Genomic DNA, 24,771 nt, shown 5'->3' with positions numbered 1-24,771 from the left:
TGGAGGCTGCATATCCAGTACCTGATCCTGTCTGAACTCTGTCCATTGTGTTATGTTCCTGAAGTCCTTTTGTGTCTGACACCCCACACCCAGTGACTGAACTTTCAGGGCTCATCTTTTAAAGATGGAGTCCGGTGTTCTTGCTGAGCTCTTACTATGCTGTGCTCAGCCTTCCATGCGGTGCTAACCCCATCTGGCCCAGTTCCAGTCCGGTGGTGCTTGCACCATCACGCTTGAGTTCCTTCCTTGGTCTGATGCCCGGAGCCTGACGGCCATAGCTAGGTTCCTGATGACCACCGCTACCTGGTCCTGTGCCATCCGTGTCCCAGCCGATGACCTGGGCTGCCACGCCAGTGTCCCAGATGTCTATAGGGTATTCCTGATGTCCAGCCTGTGTCTGATGTCCTGATGTCTTTCCTGTGTCCGCTGACCTTATGCCCTGTGCTGCCACGACTGTGTCCCAGCCGATGACCTGGGCTGCCACGCCAGTGTCCCAGATGTCTATCCTGTGTCTGATGACCTGATGTCATGATATTCTGCCTGTGTCCGATGTCCTGATGTCCAGCCTGTGTCTGATGTCCTGATGTCCTGCCTGTGACCCAATGTTCCACTGGTTCCCTAGGGTCCACCCTGTGATGACGTCTGTCCTGGGTCGGTGTCTGATATTCTCCTGCTGAGCCAGTGCTATGCCTGAGGTCTGAGAGAGGCCGTTCTAGTAATCCCGTGCCAGATTACCCTGGACTGCATCAACCCATGATGACCCCTGTGCCTGAGGTCTGAGAGAGAGGCTGTCCTAGTAAGCCCGTGCCAGATGACCCTGGACTGCATTAACCTGTGATGACCCTTTCTATCGTCAGAAGTCCGTCTGAGGTCGGTGTTTGATGTTCTCCTGCTGAGCCTGTGCTGTGCCTGAGGCCTGAGATAGAAGCTGTCCTAACATGCCTGTGCCAGATAACCCTGGACTTCATCAACCTGTGATGTCCTCCTGCTTTCGTCTGTTATCCTGAGACGTGCACCCTACTCTGATGTGTGGAATCAGGATTCTGACATTATGTTTTGTTATTTAGTGTTTTCATTTGAGTAAACTTTGTTTCTTCATACCTGAAGTTGTGCGGTGTAATCTAGTTATGCATATCGCCATCTTGTCCACATGCTCAGCTGCCACAGACCCTTCTCACTGCCCTTCCCTAGTCTGGGTAGGTCCAGGTAACTATGTGGTCCAGTGGGTCCACATTCCGTTCCCACTGGGGACGCTCGCACCACGTCGTTATGTCTGGCGACGTGGAGGCGTCTGTGGTCGCAGCCGTAACAGAGGTTACCTCCAATCACTGGGCTCCAATCCCAGCCACGCTGAGCTGCAGTGAGATCCGGTGAGCACTCATGGTGCTAGCCGGGATCTCTCCGGAGTTACATTTGAAAACTAATTATCCTCCAGACATGCATTACAACGTGGGACAGAACGACAGGAGATCTAATTTAATACATCAGATTTAATACAGGAGATTGAGGGCTTCGGTGAGATTAGGCAAGGTCGTAAGCATAGTTTAATTGAGAATGTTAAAGGAGTCAGTGTCATTTTTTCAATTAAAGGACTTTACTCTGGCTGTGTCATTATTTACCATGTAACTATATTCCTACATATAATGCATCAAACATAAAGATACCAAATGTAAATTTTTGGTGAAGAATCAACAAGTGGAACACAATTGTGAAGTTAAACGAAATGTATTGGTCATTTTAATTTTTTGGGGAAATTCAAAAACTGAAAAGTGGGGAGTGCAATATTATTCAGCCTCTTTACTTTCAGTGCAGCAAACTGACTCCAGAAGTTCATTGTGGATCTCTGAATGATCCAATGTTGTTCTAAATGCCTAATGATGATAAATATAATCCTCCTGTGTGTAATCAAGTCTCCGTATAAATGCACCTGCTCTGTGATAGTCTCAGGGTTCTGTTTGAAGCACAGAGAGCATCATGAAGACCAAGGAACACAACAGGCTGGTTCGTAATACTGTTGTGGAGAAGTTTAAAACTGGATTTGGATACAAAATGATTTCCAAAACTTTAAACATCCCAAGGAGCACTGTGCAAGTGATCATATTGAAATGGAAGGAGTATCATACCACTGCAAATCTACCAAGACCCGGCCATCCCTCTAAACTTTCATCTCAAACAAGGAGAAGACTGATCACAGATGAATCCAAGAGGCCCATGATCACTCTGGATGAGATCTACAGCTGAGGTAGAACAGTCTGTCCACAGGACCACAATCTGTCTTACACTGCACAAATCTGGCCTTTATGGAAGAAAGCCATTTCTCAAAGATATTCATAAAAAGTGTTGTTTAAAGTTTGCAACAAGCCACATGAGAGGCACACCAAACATATGGAAGAAGGTTCTCTGGTCAGATGAAACCAAAATCAAACTTTTTGGCAACAATGCCAAACGATCTATTTGGCGTAAAGACAACACAGCTCATCACCCTGAAAACACATCCCCACTGTCAAACATGGTGGTGGCAGCAACATGGTTTGGGATGGCTTTTCTTCAGCAGGAACAGGGAAGATGGTTAAAATTGAGTTGAAGATGGATGGAGCCAAATACAGGACCATTCTTGAAGAGAACCTGTTAGAGTCTGCAAAAGACCTGAGACTGGGATGGATATTTGTCTTCCAAGAAGACAATGATCCCAAACATAAAGCAAAATCTACAATGGAATGGTTCCCAAATAAACGTATCCAGGTGTTAGAATGGCCAAGTCAAAGTCCAGACCTCAATCCACTCGAGAATCTGTGGAAAGAGCTGAAAACTGCTGTTCACAAACGATCTCCATCAAACCTAACTGAGCTCGATCTGTTTGCCGAGGAAGAATGGGCAAGAATTTCAGTCTCTCAATGTACAAAAACTGATAGAGACATAACCCAAGCGACTTGCAGCTGTAATCGCAGCAAAAGGTGGCACAACAAAGTATTATGTTATAGGGGCCGAATAATATTGAACACCGCACTTTTTACTTTTTTTTTAAATTTCCACAAAAATTTAAAATAACCAATAATTTCATTCAACTTCACAATTGTGTTCCTCTTGTTGATTCTTCACCAACAATTTACATTTGGTATCTTTATGTTTGAAGCATGATATGTGGTAAAAGGTGGATAAGTTCCAGGGAGCCGAATGCTTTCTTAAGGCACTGTAATAAATGTGCCTTTTCTGGCAGTTGCAGGCTGCTATTTTTAGGCTGGGAGGGTCAATATTCACGGCCCCTTACCAGCCTGAGAATACTAGCACCCAGCTGTGAGCTTCAGCAAGGCTGTTTTGTCAAAAATGGGGGGAACCCCACACCATTTTAAAAAATTAATTATTTAAAGAATTTTAGAAAAACAGCGTGGGGACCCATCTGTTCTTGATAACCAGCCTTACTGAAGCTGACAGTTGAGAGTTGCAACCCCCAGCTGTGAGTTTTGCCTGGCTGGTTATAGAAAATACAGAGGAACCCACGCCATTTTTTTCACTTATTTATTTATAGTACAGGCTCCTGCTGTCACTGTTATTAGCAGCAGCAGCAGCAGCAGCAGGGATAGGCTGATGGAAGCAATAGTCCCTTCAGTCACTGCCTGTTGTCATCTCTTTTATCACTTAAATGTAACTCTCATCATTCTCCCATCCTCACGCCGATCACCGGCAGAGCAGGGGAGAATGATGAGAGCCATGTTCAGCACCCAGCGCCGGGAAACAGTGCTTACTGTAACGCTTCTTCCCTGGCGCCCATTCTTGTGGTACTGATGCCGCACACGCATGCCACACGTTTACCACACATATTACACACACAGACACTGACAAATGACAGTCTGTGGCTGCTCTGTCCTGGCACCTACTGCTGGGTGTCAGCTGTCAGAATCAGCTGACACCCAGTGTTGATTGCTTGCGCACCCCCCATGAACACAGCTGATCGCTTAGACCTAACAATCCATCCATGGTCAAATTGGCCCAGGTCACATGGACGTATCATTACGTCTGATGTCTGAAAGTGGTTAATGGGAACAGTGGAGGTCAAGATAAGATCTGGAAGACCAAGCAAAATTTCAGTTAGCACTGCTTATGGGATTGCTAGAGAGGCAAATCAGCTTGACTGCAAAAGACCTTCAGAAAAACTTAGTTGTGATGCATTGTTCTACTGTTCAGAGACACCTGCACAAATATGGCCTTCATAGAAGAATCATCAGAAGAAAATTTCTCCTGCATCCTCACCATAAAATTCAGCAGTATGCAAAATTCAGAAGTATGCAAAAGAACTTTTAAACAAGCCTGATGCATTTTGGAAAAAATTGCTGTGGACCAGTGAGACTAAAATAGAACTTTTTGGCCTCAATGATCAAAGGTATTTGTGGAGAAAAAAGGGCACAGAATTTCAGGAAAAGAACATCTTGCCAACCATTAAGCCTGGGAGTGGATCAATCATGCTTTGGGGCTGTGCTGCATCCAATGTCACGGGGAACATTTTATAGGTAGAGGAAAGAATGGATTCAATTAAATTTCAACAAATTATTTATGCAAACTTAACACAATCTATAAAAAAATTGAAGTTGAAAAAAACGTGAGGAAGTTATGGGGACATCCTACTATGTTGGGGTGACTGGGGACATCAAATTGTGTGTGGGGGCATCATATTGTGTGGGCGAGGGCTGTTGCTCAAGCTAGATCTATACTTATTATAAATACTTTTGGCTGAATAACAGTAGCAGTACAATTTACTGCTTTTTATGAATTTTTATAACAGCCAGTATATTTATAATTTTGATTAGCTTTTAGATGTAAGAATACATTTTTAATAAGCCTTATCATAGCATATATTAGCAGTAGCAGCTAGTTAATATACTTAATTTTGCTCAAGATTAAGCAACAAAGTCAATAATAATAATGACCAGAATTAAGTTCAGCCCTCCAAAAGAATCATGTGACCCTTTGGGATAATTAATTGCCCATCCCTGTTCTAGTTTCATGCTAGTCATCCAATCATCACATAGAAATGTGAGCTGTAGTCCAACTGTTGCCTGGAACAGCTTTGTTGATGGTAATATACATTGTTAGGGGTCGAGTTCCCGCTTCTGCACAGGGGGAATCTCGGGCCGCTTCTGCTGCGGTCTCACATTCTTCTCCTGCCGCAGGTAAACCTGCTCAGCGGAGACGTCGGTCCTTGCGTCTGGCTCAGTCTCACTCTGTGCTTAGGCTTGCTGTTGCTTCTCCAGCTTTTGCCATTAAAGCCAGTGCTGGGCAGCAGCGAACGGACGCTTTTGGGACTAAGTCCTCCTTTTTCCCTTCTGAGCATGCCCAGGGTGAGATCTCCCGTTGGAGATCAAGGGTCACATGCTCAGATGCTGCAGTGGTTCCCATTCGTCCTCCTGGCAGGTCCTGAAAGGGCTAACTTCTGTGGCAGCTGCCCATTGGTCCTTTATTGGAAGGTCCTGAAAGTACTACAGCTATATAAGCTTCGCATGACCGCACGGCCATGCGCTAGTGTACAATTGTATACGTGTGTTTGTTGTGAGTGCAAGTCGTTCATTAAATACTCCTACCCTATTGTATGACTGTTCGCGTATGGAGTATGGCTGCTATCTAGCGCCCGACTAACCACTCAACGTGTCACACAGGTATCAGCGTCTATTGCTGTGTCCGCCAGTGCGGCGCAACGCGCCAGTAGTGCGCTTCCAGACCCACGTCTGGGTGCTTAGTGGTGTCTGCCAGCACGGCACAGTTCGCACTTCGGTGCTCTTATTATAATAGTTACCTAACACACCCAGTTGCGGTGTTGTGTCAGCAAGTGGTCTAATCGGACTTAAATCCTGAGTCTTGGGGTTGTGTTCGCTGACTCCTTGCTTGCACTCTTTAGTGCGATATTGTGGACCTGTGGCTTTACCGGGTTCGCTTCCACCGCCATATTACGCTGCCATTTACTAGCAGCAGGTTTTCACCTGCACGGTGGACCCCGGACTGCGAACGCATCTATTACATCTTTCTTGGTGCGTTCCGCCAGTCCTAACAGAACACTAGCGCCAGGGTCTGGCTAGTAAATGGCAGACGATCAGCGTTTACAGCGGTACATCCAGCAGCTGGAGGGAAGGTTGGCGGCTCTAGAGCGTTCAACCTCAGCTGTGGATGTCACTGCTTTCGCTGTTCAGGCTGCAAGTGTAGCCGCAGCCAGTTTGTCCGCTGCCACCTCTGCCCCGACTTTATCCCGTCTCCCGCTTCCTGACAAGTTTGCTGGTGACAGTAAACAATGTTGCGGATTCGTAAGCCAGTGCTCCATACATCTCGAGCTCCTGGCGGCGCGTTTCCCTACGGAACGGGCGAAAGTGGGATTTTTTTTATCTCTCTTGTCGGGCAGGGCGTTGGAGTGGGCAACGCCACTTTGTGAGCATGATGACCGTGTGCTACAGAGTGCTCCGCTCTTTCTGGACGCTCTGAAGCAGGTCTTTTTGGGACCCCGTATTACACACGATACCGCGCTCCAGTTATTGACAATTACTCAGGGCTCGTCCGTGGTCAGCCAGTTTGCCATCCAGTTCCGGACTCTAGCCTCGGAGTTAGAGTGGTCGGATAAAGTTCTAATTCCGGTGTTCTAGAGGGGACTGGCAGACCACGTGGAGGATGCCTTAGCCACCAGGGAGATACCCGCCACACTGGAGGAGCTTATTTCTCTATCTCCCCGCATTGACCTCCGTTTTCACGAACGAAGGTTAGAGCAGACCCAGTGTAGGCAGAGGTTTAGACTGGCTCCCACCTTCGCCAGACCTCTTGAATCTTCCGTTTTGGCATCCGACTCCCATGAGGCCATGGAGGTTTCTCAAGCGGGACCTAAGTCTCAGGCCGCTCGAGTACCCATGGTTTGTAAAAATTGTCACCAACGAGGACATTACACTAATAAATGTCCACGGCGGTCGGGAAAACGATCGTGTCTAGTAACCTTAGGGGGAGGTTCACTAGACACAGCGGCTTTTTCCTCCAAACTGTCCTTTAAAGAGACAATCCTGTTTGACTCATCCACTCTAACAGTCGAGCTTTGTGTGGACTCAGGAGCAGAGGGCAATTTCATGTCCTCTGCTTTTGCTCTGCGCCACGCTGTACCACTTGTTATGCTCGCCAAACCTGTAACTGTTAGAGTTGTGAATGGGTCGACACTTCCACAACAAATCACACACCAGACTGTTCCATTCTCCATGTCCCCTTCCCACCAGGAGATTATTTCCCTTCTAGTCCTTCCCAAGGGAATGGATGAGATTTTACTGGGAATACCCTGGCTCCGTTACCACTCCCCACATATTGAGTGGTCCTCAGAGAGAATATTGGGTTGGAGTAAGTCTTGTATGGGCAGGTGTGTGAGTGAGTGTGTACAGGTGTTAGGGACTGGTGGAACGCACCAAGAATCAGATGTTATGGTATTAGGTGCGTTCGCAGTCCGAGGTCCACCGTGCAGGTAAAAGACCCTGCTGCTAGTAAGACGGACTATATGGCAGTACTAAGTATACACACATGGATTAACTTCACCCTGCGTGAAGGAAGCGATCCTGTTGCGTCACAGGACCGCAGTACCGCCCATAAAGCGCGAGCAAGAAGTCAGCGGACTCAACCCCTACACAGGATTGAAGTCCGATTAGACACTTGCTGGCACAACACCGCAACTGGGTGTGTCAGAGGAACATAAATAATAATATTAAGGCACAAGAGTGCGTGCGGTGCCGCACTGACGGACGCCACTGACCACCCAGGCTTGGGTCAGGAAAGCGCAGAGCAAGCGCACAGCGCCGTACTGGCGGACACAGCAACTGGTAGCTGTAAAGTGTGTTTCGTGCTGTTGGATAAGTCGGGCGCTAGATAGCAAACATACACCTTCCGCGAACAGACATTCAATAGGGAGGGTTATTTAAAGAGCGACTTTCACTCACAACACACACACATAATTACAAGACAATACTAGCGCATGGCCGTGCGGTCATGCGCAGTTTATATAGCTGCAGCACAGGAAACAGCTACAGAAGTTTTGCCCTTTCAGGACCTGCCAAAAGGACCAATGGGATGTGCGGCAGTACCTGAGCATGTGACCCTTGATCTCCAACGGGAGATCCTGCCCTGGGCATGCTCAGACAGAGAAAAGCAGGACTTAGATCCAGAAACGTCCACTCGCCGCTGCCCAGCACTGGCTTCAATGGCAGAAGCAGGAAAAGCAGCAGTAACTCTTCGCACAGAGTCAGACTGAGCGAGACGCTGGGATCGACGTCCCTGCTGAGCAGACTCCACTGAGGCTGGAGAAGAATGGGAGACCGCAGCGGAGACGGATCGAGATTTCCCCTGTGCAGCAGAGGAAACTCGACTCCTAACAACAGGTCTCTACTACCGAGGTACCCGCAGACCTTTCATCTCTTCCAAGGTGCTATTGGTGCTATGCAGATGTATTCTCTAAAAAGGCAGCAGAGACTCTACCGCCTCTTCGCCCCTATGACTGTCCTATTGACCTCTTGCCTGGAGCTGAACCTCCTCGGGGAAGGGTATATCCCCTCTCTCTCCCTGAGACGGAGGCTATGTCTCAATACATCCAGGAGAATTTGGCAAGAGGGTTCATTAGGAAGTCAGTGTCTCCTGCAGGGGCGGGATTCTTCTTCGTACAGAAGAAGAACGGTGAATTACATCCTTGCATTGATTACAGGGGTCTCAATGCTATCACCATTAAAAATAAGTACCCGTTACCCCTGATATCGGAGCTCTTTGACAGGCTAAGGGGAGCTAAGATATTCACCAAACTAGATCTGCGGGGTGCCTACAACCTGATTCGCATCCGTGAGGGGGACGAATGGAAAATGGCTTTCAACACCAGGGATGGGCACTATGAGTACCTGGTGATGCCCTTCGGGCTCTGTAATGCCCCAGCCGTTTTTCAGGACTTTGTCAACGATATCTTCCGGGATATGCTTTCCACCTCGGTTGTAGTCTATCTGGATGATATTCTCATCTTCTGTCCAGATATTGACTCCCACCGGAGAGATGTTGGCAGAGTCTTCGAACTCTTACGGGTGAATTCTCATTATGCAAAGTTGGAGAAGTGTGTGTTTGAGCAGGAGTCTTTACCTTTCCTGGGCTATATCATCTCGGCTCAGGGATTGGCTATGGATCCTGCCAAACTACAGGCTGTGATGGACTGGCAAGAAGCCCATTCTCTTAAAGCGGTGCAGCGCTATATGGGGTTCATAAATTACTATCGCCAGTTCATCCCCCACTTCTCCACTTTGGTAGCTCCCTTGGTATCCCTCACCAAGAAGGGAGCGAATCCCAAATTGTGGTCGGAAGAGGTCTCCAAAGGCCTTCACTTCTATAAAGTCCCATTTTGCTAGCGCTCCCATCTTACATCGTCCCGATGTGGATAAGCCATTCCTTATGGAGGTGGATGCCTCATCCGTTGGTGCTGGAGCAGTTCTCTATCAAAAGGATGCTCAAGGTCGGAAGCATCCATGCTTCTTCTCAAAGACCTTCACACCAGCGGAGAGAAATTACTCCATCGGGGATAGGGAGTTGCTAGCATTGAAGTTGGCCTTTTCGGAGTGGAGACATCTTTTGGAGGGTGCTCGGTTTCCATTCCAAGTCTTCACGGACTACAAAAATCTGGTCTATTTGCGTACAGCCCAGCGGCTGAATTCTCGTCAGGCCAGATGGTCCTTGTTTTTCTCCCGGTTCCACTTCACTCTACATTATCTCGCCGGGGAGAAAAACATTCGTGCTGATGCTCTCTCTCGCTCCCTTGTGTCAACTGAGGAGGAGGAGGAGGAGCCTCGGCTTATTGTCCCTTCGGAGAGTCTGAGAACTATAGCTCCGGTTTCGCTTGAGTCTGTGCCTCCGGGCAAGACTTTTGTTCCCATCAATTTGCGACCGGAGGTTCTCTCTTGGGCTCATTCGTCCAGAGTGGGTGGACACTTTGGGGCAAAGAGGACATCTGAGTTGCTGGCGAGTATGTACTGGTGGCCACATATGGTTCGTGACGTCGGAGACTACGTTCGGGCATGTGTCTCTTGTGCCAAAAATAAGTCTCTCCGTCAACGGCCAGCTGGTTTGTTATACCCTCTGCCGGTGGCAGACAGGCCCTGGGAGATGGTCGGGATGGACTTTGTGGTGGGTTTGCCCAAGTCTCGTGGCTGTACCATCATTTGGGTAATCACCGACCATTTTTCTAAAATGGTGCATTTGGTGCCGCTTCCTCGGCTACCTTCTGCACGAGCCTTGGCAGCGTTGTTTATTAAACACATCTTCCGCCTTCACGGTATGCCAGACAAAATTGTCAGTGACCGGGGTCCCCAGTTTGCGTCTCGGTTCTGGAGAGAGCTTTGTCATCTTCTCAGTATTGAATTAAATCTCTCTTCGGCATATCATCCCGAGACGAATGGGTTGGTGGAGAGAGCCAACCAGACCTTGGTCACATATCTGCGACATTTTGTCTCTGCTAGGCAAGATGACTGGGCATCTTTGCTACCGTGGGCGGAGTTTGCTCTTAACAATGCTGTAGCTGACTCCACTGGACAGACCCCATTCCTCCTTAACTATGGTCAGCATCCGCGGGTACCTGTGCCCATGCCCGTGTCTTCCGCCGATTCCAGGGTGGCAGACTGGGCTGTGGAGGCACGGGACATTTGGGATCGCACTCAGGATGCCATTCGGGCTTCCAAGGAGAGAATGAGGTCCTCCGCCGACGCACATCGGCGCCCCGCTCCAACCTTTGCTCCTGGCGACTTAGTGTGGCTCTCCGCCCGTAACATCAGGCTGCGAGTTGAGTCTACCAAGTTTGCACCTCGCTACTTAGGTCCTTTTAAGGTCCTTGAACAGGTTAATCCTGTGGTTTACCGTCTAGCCCTTCCTCCACGCCTAGGTATCACCGACACCTTTCATGTGTCCCTCCTTAAGCCTGTGTACATGTCCCGTTTTCTGAGTCATCTACTGGGACGTCGGGTTCGTCTACGGACGATTACGAGGTGAACGCTATCTTGGGGTACAAGGTGGTTCGTGGCAAAAAATTTTATTTGGTGGACTGGAGGGGTTACGGTACTGAGGATAGACCCTGGGAGCCTGCTGAGCACATTCGGGCTCCGCAGCTCATTGCTGCCTTCGAACGTAGCGAGGCCCAAGGAGGGGGGGCCCTAGGAGGGGGGGTAATGTTAGGGGTCGAGTTCCCGCTTCTGCACAGGGGGAATCTCGGGCCGCTTCTGCTGCGGTCTCCCATTCTTCTCCTGCCGCAGGTAAACCTGCTCAGCGGAGACGTCGGTCCTTGCGTCTGGCTCAGTCTCACTCTGTGCTTAGGCTTGCTGTTGCTTCTCCAGCTTTTGCCATTAAAGCCAGTGCTGGGCAGCAGTGAGCGGACGCTTTTGGGACTAAGTCCTCCTTTTTCCCTTCTGAGCATGCCCAGGGTGAGATCTCCCGTTGGAGATCAAGGGTCACATGCTCAAATGCTGCAGTGGTTCCCATTGGTCCTCCTGGCAGGTCCTGAAAGGGCTAACTTCTGTGGCAGCTGCCCATTGGTCCTTTATTGGAAGGTCCTGAAAGTACTACAGCTATATAAGCTTCGCATGACCGCACGGCCATGCGCTAGTGTACAATTGTATACGTGTGTTTGTTGTGAGTGCAAGTCGTTCATTAAATACCCCTACCCTATTGTATGACTGTTCGCGTATGGAGTATGGCTGCTATCTAGCGCCCGACTAACCACTCAACGTGTCACACACGTATCAGCGTCTATTGCTGTGTCCGCCAGTGTGGCGCCACGCGCCAGTAGTGCGCTTCCAGACCCACATCTGGGTGCTTAGTGGTGTCTGCCAGCACGGCACAGTTCGCACTTCGGTGCTCTTATTATAATAGTTACCTAACACACCCAGTTGCGGTGTTGTGTCAGCAAGTGGTCTAATCGGACTTCAATCCTGAGTCTTGGGGTTGTGTTCGCTGACTCCTTGCTTACACTCTTTAGTGCGGTATTGCGGACCTGTGGCTTTACCGGGTTCGCTTCCACCGCCATATTACGCTGCCATTTACTAGCAGCAGGTTTTCACCTGCACGGTGGACCCCGGACTGCGAACGCATCTATTACATCTTTCTTGGTGCGTTCCGCCAGTCCTAACATACATTGTTAGGGTTTCTAAGCTAATCTCTTTCCCAAGCAACTTATTTTGCTCCATTCCCCACAGGAATTTACTGATCACAGTGATACTATGTTCTGTCTTATGTAAGCTTTAAAACTATGTAAATAAATGCAGAGTGGCATCTGCTGATATAGCGAAAAAATCAGTATATTCATTTACTTGCTGAAATTGTCAGCATTATATAGCACTTTTCTGATTTCATGTAATCAGCTTCGGGACTGAAAAAAGAGGTCAAGTGGTGTGCTGATATTCACAGACAAAATCAGTACATTGAGAGTTTGACATTTCATGGGAGAATAAAGTTTCACTAAAGGTAGAACGGAAGGAGACAGGAGATGTCACACTGTCCTGGAATGACATGACCTTCCGTTTTGCTTTGGAATGTTAGTTTGCTCAATATAGCCCATAGGCCAGTATTGGTTCTAAATATAGAGATGATTTCGACTAGAAATGGTTTCATACTATGCCTCCGGATGCAAACTATCTACTTACACTTTTCTCAGAGCTGATTCATAAAAGAAAAAAAAAAGCTATTTCTAGAATAGTGCATTGGAGATGATTTAATGGCTAATGCCATCACTTTCAGACAAATTATATTACTCTACTGAATCACTATTACTATATAATCTTTGTGGACAGTGCAGGATTTACATCTCAGGAGCTTACACTTTATCCATACACTCATAAACTAAGCTACAGCTTAAAACATTCTTGGGCAAAGTTCTTACAACTAGAAGTGAATGAAACTTTTGAAATTCAAATTTGCCAGGTTCCATTGAAAAAAATCAATATGTAGTGAACACATTTGCTGTGAATTGCAGGCATTTCATTTTCACTGAAAAAATGAATATAAAACCTATGAGTATGAACTGTGTGCAAACCCTTGCAAACTCATTACTACAAAGACAGACTTCTTAATGTCCAAGTGATCTCAACACATCATGGTAATATGGTAGGAATCAACAGCCCATTTAATAACACAGCATACTCACAGACTTTTCATGCTTTTTTTAAATTAAAGAAGGTCTAAAAATTATCCATCTTAGTAATTTCTGATCAGGCAGACTGCTCTTTGCAGAACACCAACTCAAACTGATGGTGTTGCTGCTAGAGGCAACATCATCGTGTTGTGACTAGGATGACTGATGAGACATTTATTTCATAGTACCCTCCACTTCCTCTCAACTATTACACTGGCTGGAGGCAAAGGAAGCCAATCGTGGTAGTACTACAGGAGCAGAGAGAGGCACTGAGAAAGGCAGAGAAATAGGTTGATTACAAAGCTTCTTTAGCAAGAGCTGGATTCACAGCTTCTCAGTACTACTGTATAATTTATCCCATGCTGATTGTACTCTCTATTTTCTACCAAGAGAAAAACACAGTTGTAGTCCATTTATATGCATGTTTAGTGTATGGAAGACATCATGTCGCCTAGCCTCCACCTACTAGCTGAGAGTCAAATGAAAATTAGAAATAGAGCTTTCAGAGAGGAAAACTGATGCATTTTGTCTTAAAATAAAACAAAATTACACTGTACTCACCTTTCCTCGGTTGACCAGCAAATATGCAACACTGCTCCCAGTGTCTTACTTTGGCTCTGGCCTGATGTCACGTTAATGGTGTAACAGTCAATGAGTGAGCTTAGCAGATTGCAACTGGGCTTTTCACTGAAGCAGGTAGAATATCAAAATTTCTTTTATCCATTAACTCTTAAAGAGAACCAGTAACTTGCTCAGAAAAAAAAATGCTATGTTACTCCACTGCTGAATTATTTACAGTTGTAGCTTTTGGAGGACATTATGTGAAATCTCTGCTTGCAGGTCAAGGCAGGCATTTCTTCAGAGTTTTCTCGGCACTATCACCACTCCCACACAAATGCTGTAAATCACGGCTTGTTAACTGATTTAGCAGTCTAGTAGTCTCAGACGCTGCTTAATGGTGATTGACGGTGTCTGAGATAGAGGGCTGAAAGCCAAGACTGAAGAAGCATCCAGTTGAACTACAAACAGAGATTGCACATATTACTCCCCAAAAACAGAAAATGTAAATATATCTGCAATGGGGTTAATCAACGCAAAACCGCATAAAAAGCGGCAGAATCAGAATAGATGAGGGTTTTTTACACAGTATCTAGATCAATTTGTTTAAGCAAGAGTCAAGTCCTGTTTAAAAATGTATTATTTGGATGGTACAAAGAATGTCTTCAGTTTGTCAGCTGTTTTACCCAGATCCCTATAGACTTTAAAGGCTGAATCTGATAAGCAAAACAGAGAATATTCTCTGAGTTTCAGTGACTGGAGATACAGATCCATTTTTAAAACTGATGTCAATCAATGAAACTGTATGAGTCAGCATGCCGTCTGCAGAAAAAATAGACTGCACTAGGATGTGTCACATGGATGTGTGAATGAAGGCTAAATGGCAAAGGACAGAGGAAAAAATGTATATGATGGTTTGTCACGATTGTCCATTAACAGAGCTGGCAATCGGCCCAAATTAAATATCTAGCAGGAGTGGATGCCTAATGGGAGAAAAAAACATATATGCAGTCCTAAATGGTGAACCACCATCACAGAAACCAGAATCAAACTAAAAATAGAATTAAAATATGACATTCAAAGCAAAATGAAACACCAAACCAAAAGCAAAAGGTGGCTACTTTGAAGAACCTAGAATATAAAACATAACTTCAGTTGTTTCACTCTTTTTTGTTAAGTTTATAATTCCACATGTGTTAATTCATAGTTTTGATGCCTTCAGTGTGAATTTACAATTTTCATAGTCATGAAAATACAGAAAAATCTTTAAATGAGAAGGTGTGTCCAAACTTTTGGTCTGTACAGTACCTGCACAAACACTAAGGGCTCATTCAGACGTCCATTTTTTATGTATGAGAAAACAAATGGATCACTTTTCATCAGTGTGCTGGATTCAATTTACTCCAATTTTGCTCAATGTGTCAGTTCTTACCACAAATGTGCCTTCTGTTTTTCTCATATGCCATATATAAATATTAAAAAAAACGTCAAGCTTCTGCATAATAAGCAGTAAAAAAAGATAGCACTCAGATGAAGCAAGGATGACATGAAAGTGCTGTCCATATTTTTTCGAAGACCCATTGATTTAAATGGGCAAATTTGATCCATGACTCAAACCATAAGCCGACATTTCCATTTTCTTTTTTGTGGACACTCGGTCGGAAGGTTATATTCTTTATGGCTCACTGAGCAAGACATAGGGGTTTCTGCTGGAATCTCTGAAAAACATTTTTGTGATGTTAACCCCAACAGAGTCCCAATGGAGATATTCACTTCAAAGAAGCTGATGAAGTCACTGGACAGTCTATGGCCTTTGTTCTTGCACCATTTGTGTTGTTAAATATATATATGTATATGGTGTGCCTCGTTTTTGTGACTCGGTTAGCTTTGTTCAAGTTAATGGCTATGTCGGGATTTCAATCAGAATACTGTTTTCAGAGATTCAGACAGAAACCCAGACATAGTGCTTGGCAGAGAGCACTGCATTAATGTGAACCTAGCCTAAGGTGTGCAAGGTTGAAAAGTTACTACAATTCAGTCATATTTATTGATCATTTCGAGTAGCCAGATTAGTAGGAATAAAATCTAATTTGACTATCAGACACACAGTCCCAAAACAACAGATGATAGTTATCATAATGGAGGATTATGACCTAAAACAATCATTACCTGCTATGAAACAGTAGATAAAAGAAATAGGTAATATATATAGCAAAAAAACAAAACACAGAACACATTCCTGCAGGGATTCAACTTTTGTAACACTGCCACTATAGCACTGGTCCAATGAAACCTTTCCAGATATTCCTGACTACTCGGCTGTAAACCTTGAATGAACCCCTGTCTGTCATAATTATCTCAATCATCCAAAGATAACATTTTCCATCAAGCTTGAAAAAAGCTTAAGTAAATTATGGAAAATGTTGTAATCTCATAACAAAAGCATGTGGCAACCTCAAAGCGCATTAATATGTCTATACTATTGCTTAACAGCTGTTTTTTATTGTAGCTGCAAGTTTTCCGATACGTCCAATGATCTTACTAATCCTGTCATGCATATTAATATTTAAACAGATAAATGTTATGCTCTACAAAATGGTTTTCATCATTAGTCATCAAGTTATTACACAATAAATATTTCGTATTTGACTGAAGACAACATAAAACATTGCTTCTGAGCGTGAAGTTTAGTAAATAATCCAATTTCATATGCTGTAGTAGGCAACATAAATGCCATAATTTTGTACATTTTCTTAGATACTTTTTAATTTTTTTTTATATTTCCGATTGAATATCACTCTCTTTAGTCACATACACGCACACATGCACATAAACATATACATATGCACGTGTGAGATGTGTGTCGGCTCACCAGGGCAGTATAATTGAAGATAAAATGTAATTGTACTCACTCATGAATAATCTTTGTACTTGTTGTCAATAGATTTGTATCTTTATAATTAACTAGCTATTGAACCCGTTCTACGCCCGGGTGGCTAGCATCTATATTGGTATATGGTCTCCATCCTGGTATGTGCTGCTCCATCCTGCGTCCCCATCCTGTCATGAGCTGCTCCATCCTGCGTCCCCATCCTGACATGTGCTGCACCCATCCTGCACTCCCATTCTGACATGTGCTGCTCCCATCCTGCACCCCCATTCTGACATGTGCTGCTCCATCCTGCGTCCCCATCCTGTCATGTGCTGCACCCATCCTGTGCCCCCATCCTGCCATGTGTTGCACCAATCTTGCACCCCCATTCTGTCATGTGTTGCACCCATCATGCGCCCCCATTCTGTCATGTGCGGCTTCCATCCTGCTCCCCCATTGTGAGATGTGCTGCTCCCATCCTGCACCTCCATTCTGACATGTTCTGCACCCATCTTGCGCCCCCATTCTGTCATGTGTTGCACCCATCCTGCGCCCCCATTCTGTCATGTGCTGCTCTCATTCTGCGCCCCCATTGTGACATGTGCTGCACCCATCCTGCGCCTCCATTTTGACATGTTCTGCACCCATCCTGCGCCTCCATTCTGTCATTTGCTGCTCCCATCCTGTCATGTGCTGCTCCCATCCTGCGCCCCCGTTCTGACATGTGCTGCTCCATCCTGCGTCCCCATCCTGTCATGTGCTGCACCCATCCTGCACCCCCATTCTGACATGTGCTGCTCCCATCCTGCACCCCCATTCTGACATGTGCTGCTCCATCCTGCGTCCCCATCCTGTCATGTGCTGCACCCATCCTGCGCCCCCATCCTGCCATGTGTTGCACCCATCTTGCGCCCCCATTCTGTCATGTGTTGCACCCATCCTGCGCCCCCATTCTGTCATGTGCTGCTTCCATCCTGCTCCCCCATTGTGACATGTGCTGCTCCCATCCTGCGCCTCCATTCTGACATGTTCTGCACCCATGTTGCGCCCCCATTCTGTCATGTGTTGCACCCATCCTGCGTCCCCATTCTGTCATGTGCTGCTCTCATCCTGCACCCCCATTGTGACATGTGCTGCACCCATCCTGCGCCTCCATTCTGACATGTTCTGCACCCATCCTGTGCCTCCATTCTGTCATTTGCTGCTCCCATCCTGTCATGTGCTGCTCCCATCCTGTGCCCCCGTTCTGTCATGTGCTGCTCCCATCCTGTGCCCCCGTTCTTTCATGTGCTGCTCCCATCCTGCGCCCCTGTTTTGTCATGTGCTGCTCCCATCCTGCGCCCGTTCTGTCATGTGCTGCTGCCATCCTGCGCCCCCGTTCTGTCATGTGCTGCTCCCATCCTGCGCCCCCGTTCTGTCATGTGCTGCTCCCATCCTGCGCCCGTTCTGTCATGTGCTGCTGCCATCCTGCGCCCCCGTTCTGTCATGTGATGCTCCCATCCTGCGCCCATTTTGTCATGTGCTGCTGCCATCGTGCGCCCATTCTGTCATGTGCTGTTCCCATCCTGGGCCCCCGTTCTGTCAGGTGCTGCTCCCATCCTGTGCCCCCGTTCTTTCATGTGCTGCTCCCATCCTGCGCCCCTGTCCTGTCATGTGCTGCTCCCATCCTGCGCCCGTTCTGTCATGTGCTGCTGCCATCCTGCGCCCCCATTCTGTCATGTGCTGCTGCCATCCTGCTCCCCTGTTCTGTCATGTGCTGCTGCCATCCTGCGCCCCCGTTCTGTCATGGGCTGCTCCCATCCTGCGCCCGTTCTGTCATGTGCTGCTGCCATCCTGCGCCCGTTCTGTCATGTGCTGCTCCCATCCTGCGCCCCCGTTCTGTCATGTGCTGCTGCCATCCTGCGCCCCCGTTCTGTCATGTGCTGCTACCATCCTGCGCCCGTTCTGTCATGTGCTGCTGCCATCCTGCGCCAGTTCTGTCATGTGCTGCTCCCATCCTGCGCACCCGTTCTGTCATGTGCTGCTACCATCCTGCGCCCGTTCTGTCATGTGCTGCTGCCATCCTGCGCCCGTTCTGTCATGTGCTGCTGCCATTCTGCGCCCGTTCTGTCATGTGCTGCTGCCATCCTGCGCCCCCGTTCTGTCATGTGCTGCTCTCATCCTGCGCCACCATTGTATTATATGCCCCCCATAAGATGCTCCATTATATATGCCCCGTATGCTGCTGCCATATATATAAAAATTATCATACTCACCTATCGTCGCTGGGCACCGAGTGCTGGGGGCCTGAGCAGGCGGGGACACCGGCACGCTGTGGGGGTCAGGTGCCGGAGTCACCGCTAGCTCAGGCCCCCAGCACTTGCTATACTCACCTGTCTGTCCCGTTCCAGCGCTGCACGCCGCCATCTTCCGGCTCCTCTGGCTGTGACTGTTCAGTCAGAGGGCGGCGCCGACGCGCATTAAGCACGTCATCGCGCCTTCTGAACTGGGAACGTCACAGCAGAAGACCCAGGAGACGGAGCCGCATGCAGCACTGGAACGGGGGACAGGTGAATAAACTTACCCTCCTGGCGGTCCCTGACTCTCCGGTGGAGATCGCGGTGTGCGCTCAGTGTTTACGCATACCGCGATCTCCTGGGAGCGTCACTCTGTGAGGCCCAGACTGCGCCGGCGCTTGCGCTTGCGCAGTCTATAAAGGCTTTCGACAGAGTGACGCCCCCAGCGTTATATTATAGATGTTGTTAACTGGCCGCAAGATATGTGATATGTCTGTAAGATGTGAAAGGGAGGGTTTTTATAACAGTGAAAGACAGAAAGATGAAGCACAGCCATCTTGAGCAGAGTATGCAAGAATGAGGAGTGTATGAGGCTGTGCTGGAGTGGGATACGGTGTCATCCCCATGCACCATGTTCCAAGTTAACCAGCAATCGCTGCATACATTATTGGAGGTCTATTTATTTCAACTGTTTCTCATATATTTTGCTACAGCAAACCAATGGTTAATTCTTTTTGGTTCCAGGCTGTGCTAATTGGCACTTTGGAAGATTTCGTCAAAGACAGCTAAATATTTAAAGAGCACCTACGACCAATCTGGAGCTGCCCTTTTTATGTTATAGAAGAGTAAGCAGCCTCAGGATCATGATTTTTCTAAATATCATCCAACAAAAGCATTTAGAAGGGTCCCTAATATCCCTCAAAAGGGCCCAACTTTTTCTACATAGTCAGACGCTCTAGCAGAGCAGAGAATGAGCCCATTATAGTCTGCTGTCACTCTCATAGTTAGGGCTCATACTCATCTGCGTGAAAAACTGATGAATGCAATCCGATAAAAAATTTGATTGCACTCTGGCTAGTGTTATTCTATGATTCCATGCTAATCTATGATTTTTTTCCCACCTCAGTTCGGACTGAAAAAATAATTCCTTCATGCAGGAGTGGAACTTACAGAGAAAAACTATAATTGAAAGATTGATTTCTGTTCTGTGTTTTGGAGACACTCCCAGCATACAAATACTGATGAAATAGTGACAAAAATGTACTGAAGTTTAACCCCTTTATGACGTATGATGTGCTATGTCCGTAATGAGCCAGTGATTTTCCATTACATGAAAGCTGATCTGATTAGCTGTCATGTGCCCTTAACAGCTGAGGGTGGAATCACGATCCACCCACAGCTGTTAGCCAGCTAAGTGCAGCTGTCAATCTCTAACAGAGGCATTTAACTCTTGCAAACCGGATGTGCATCTTAGCTCCACCCACTGCCCCCATGTCACATGACAGCAGGTCGCAGATGGGTTGGCATGACAACACGGTGTTAGGGTTGGTGGATCGCACTAAATGTAAATTATGATGAAATGCAATCACAACCCGGGGTCCCCCATGCAGAGATGGAAAATCGCAGCTAGTAAACAATGGCCGAAGAGTGCGGCAAGCGATCTCCAAAACACACGGGGTTAAATGTCACGCTGTGTGAATTGAAATGAATTACCCAACTCTGTTAGCTTTACAGAGGGGTATAGATGGAGATACAGCTGTCCCTAGACAGTATGGCGCAGCTAGATGCCACACTAATGACAATGGCGCTACATGAAATCCCCTGTTGCTTCACAGGTGAACGTAACCCTCACTGGGGCAAGGGAACAGGTAGTGGGCGCAATCTCAGCGCATGCAAGTACACAAACTCCTCTCCAGAGGTGCCAGAATTTTAAAGGCTATACGCCTGCCCTGAGCACACACAGACAAGTCCACACTACTGTAATGTTCCACACACGTATGACAAAAGTAATCTTAGTGCACCGGAGTTGCATTCAAAAGAACCTTTTATAAGTTCTGTTTAACTCCAGTCAGACAGGACCTTGCTCGAGGACTAATTCGGAACTGCCACATCACCCAAGCAGCTAACGACCGATCACCAATGAGAAGTCGCCACCTCACGAGCATGCTCAGAATAGTGATTTCTGGACTTAGCCTCTGGTGCATCTGTTTGCCGGTGCTTATTGTTGATTATCATAGCTTTGGCTTGGAATGCAGTAACCAAGTGAACAGCCCTAGTCTGAGCAAGATGCTGAGACCAACATCTTTGCTGAGCAGCCCCTAGTGCGGCCAGAAAAGAGTGGGAGACTGCAGAGGCAGACAAGGCTTGGGATCTACCCTGTGCAGTGGAAGAATCCCAGCGTAAATATTACCTCCCGCTTGGCCCCCTATGGTGACGTTCGTCATGCTCGAAAGGCGCAATGAACTGAGGGGCACAACTGTGCTCAATCGGCTCCCAGGTCCTATCCTCTGGCCCATGACCCTTCCAGTCCACCAAAAAATGTTTTTGTCATGCACCACCTTGGACCCGACAATGGCATTGGCCTCAAAATCATCCGAGGAAGTATTCGAGCCCCTGGCAGGAATCCCAGATGACCGGGTCATGAATATGGGTTTCAAGAGAGAGTCATGGAAGCATGTAAAAATAAAAACTTCAAATCACCCTCCTTTTGCCCCATTCAAAATAAAACATGTAAAAAAAATAAAAAATACACATATTTGGTATCAACGTGCTCAGAATCACCCGATCTATCAAGCTTTAAAAATAATGAACCCAATAAGTAAATAGTGTAATAAAAAAAAAATCAAAATGCCGGATATAAGTTTTTTTGGTAGCTGCAACATTGCAATAAAATGCAATAACAGGAGATCAAAACATAGTTTCTATCCCAAAATGATGCCAATTAAAATGTCTGCTTGGAGCACAAAAAATAAGCCCTCACTCAGCCCCACATCCCGAAAAATGAAGATGCTACAGGTCTTGGAAATTACCGCTATTTTTTTTTTTTTGTTTACAAACTTTTGATTTTTTTTCACCACCTAAATAAAAAAGTATTGTATCGTATTGACCTGAAGAATCATAACAGCAGGTCAGATTTAGCATTTAGTGAACATGGTAAAAAAAAAAAATAGTTGTTGAATTGCACTTTTATTCCTGTTTTCAAGTATACGATATGGTAAAAACAATGGTGTCATTCAAAAGAAAAAATCATCCCACAAAAAAACAGCCCTCACATGGCCATGTTTATGTAAAAATAACAAAGTTATGTCTCTCAGAAGAATAGGAGGAAAAATCGAAGCGCAAAAACGGAAATACACCTGGTCCTTAAGGAGTTAAATGAGGCCTTTGGTTGATGGGAGGACTGTGCCTTCAGATAAGAACCATATCCAATTGTATACTGCAAAAAAAATAACAGCACTATTTAAATACATAAATATATACATACACACATACACAACCTTGGGAGTTACTGTGTATATAAAAATATACTTTGTGTAAAAAATATGTGCACGGTGGTTTGTGAATGTATTCACCCTTCCTCTTTGGCATTTTTCATGTTTTGCTACCTGGAATTGCACTGTTTTTTGAGAGTTGTCATTAGTTCATGTACATGAACATGCCTACAACTGTGAAAAATTGTTTTGTTCTTTTTTTATAGCGAAACAAACAACAAATAGCGCAAAATAACGCATTGTGCATAACTATTCACCCCTCTAAATTCAGTACTTTGTAGAGCCTCCTTTTGGCAATTATAGCTGAAAGTGGCTTTGAATAAGTCTCTATGAGCTTTCCACATCTTGCCAATGGGATTTTTGCCCATTCATCAAGGAGAAATTGCTCCAGCTTCTTCAAGTTAGATGGTTTACTCTGGTGAAGAGCAATCTTCAAGTCTGACAACAGATTCCTAATTAGATTAAGGTCTGGGCTTTGACTAGGTCACTCCAAAATATTTACATTTTTCCCCTTAACCCCTTCGCCCCGAAGCCTGTTTTCACCTTCCTGACCAGGCCAATTTTTACAATTCTGACCACCATGGGTTTATGAGAAATCGCTCCAGTCAAACCAATCTAATCAGTTTTTATGAAGAGGTAAGCTATAGGCTGGACCACGGTGAGTCATTGGACGTGGTATATCTCGATTTTTCCAAAGCGTTTGATACCATGCCGCACAAGAGGTTGGTACACAAAATGAGAATGCTTGGTCTGGGGGAAAATGTGTGTAAATGGGTTAGTAACTGGCTTAGTGATAGAAAGCAGAGGGTGGTTATAAATGGTATAGTCTCTAACTGGGTCGCTGTGACCAGTGGGGTACCGCAGGGGTCGGTATTGGGACCTGTTCTCTTCAACATATTCATTAATGATCTGGTAGAAGGTTTACACAGTAAAATATCGATATTTGCAGATGATACAAAACTATGTAAAGCAGTTAATACAAGAGAAGATAGTATTCTGCTACAAATGGATCTGGATAAGTTGGAAACTTGGGCTGAAAGGTGGCAGATGAGGTTTAACAATGATAAATGTAAGGTTATACACATGGGAAGAAGGAATCAATATCACCTTTACACACTGAACGGGAAACCACTGGGTAAATCTGACAGGGAGAAGGACTTGGGGATCCTAGTTAATGATAAACTTACCTGGAGCAGCCAGTGCCAGGCAGCAGCTGCCAAGGCAAACAGGATCATGGGGTGCTTTAAAAGAGGTCTGGATACACATGATGAGTGCATTATACTGCCTCTGTACAAATCACTAGTTAGACCGCACATGGAGTACTGTGTCCAGTTTTGGGCACCGGTGTTCAGGAAGGATATAATGGAACTAGAGAGAGTACAAGGGAGGGCAACAAAATTAATAAAGGGGATGGGAGAACTACAATACCCAGATAGATTAGCGAAATTAGGATTATTTAGTCTAGAAAAAAGACGACTGAGGGGCGATCTAATAACCATGTATAAGTATATAAGGGGACAATACAAATATCTCGCTGAGGATCTGTTTATACCAAGGAAGGTGACGGGCACAAGGGGGCATTCTTTGCGTCTGGAGGAGAGAAGGTTTTTCCACCAACATAGAAGAGGATTCTTTACTGTTAGGGCAGTGAGAATCTGGAATTGCTTGCCTGAGGAGGTGGTGATGGCGAACTCAGTTGAGGGGTTCAAGAGAAGCCTGGATGTCTTCCTGGAGCAGAACAATATTGTATCATACAATTAGGTTCTGTAGAAGGACGTAGATCTGGGGATTTATTATGATGGAATATAGGCTGAACTGGATGGACAAATGTCTTTTTTCGGCCTTACTAACTATGTTACTATGTTACTATGTTACTATCAATTTATGAAGTCATGACTTTGGAATGCTTCAGTGGTTCCCACTGATTCTGAGGCTGTTTTCTCGTGACATATTGTACTTCATGATAGTGGTAAAACATTTTTTACATGACTTTTGTTTATTTGGGAAAAAAATGGAAATTTGGTGAAAATAATGAAAAATTCACAATTTTCAAAGTTTTAATTTTTATGCCCTTAAATCAGAGAATCATATTGCACAAAATAGTTAATAAATAACATTTCGCGTGTGTCTACTTTACATGAGTACAATTTTTGAAACATAATTTTTTTGTTAGGAAGTTATAAGGGTTAAAATTTGACCAGCGATTTCTCATTTTTTCAACAAAATTTGCAAAACCATTTTTTTTAGGGACCACCTCACATTCAAAGAGACTTTGAGGGGTCTATATGACAGAAAATACCGAATAGTGACACCATTCTAAAAACTGCACCCCTCAAGGTACTGAAAACCGCATTCAAGAAGTTTTTTAACCCTTCAAGTGCTTCACAGGAATTTTTAGAGACCATCAGGACAACAAGATCTAGAGCGCGC

General features: G+C 45.8%; 1 protein-coding gene across 1 annotated transcript in view; it reads left to right on the top strand.

The window, feature by feature from the left end:
- The window catches only part of MUSK (muscle associated receptor tyrosine kinase), a 331,368-nt gene that overhangs the window by 153,745 nt on the left and 152,852 nt on the right, over positions 1 to 24,771 (top strand). The gene's annotated exons all lie outside the window — the stretch shown is intronic.

Source organism: Ranitomeya imitator, chromosome 1, assembly GCF_032444005.1.
Source record: "Ranitomeya imitator isolate aRanImi1 chromosome 1, aRanImi1.pri, whole genome shotgun sequence".
Taxonomy (NCBI): domain Eukaryota; kingdom Metazoa; phylum Chordata; class Amphibia; order Anura; family Dendrobatidae; genus Ranitomeya; species Ranitomeya imitator.
This window is presented reverse-complemented; position numbering and strand designations above follow the sequence as displayed.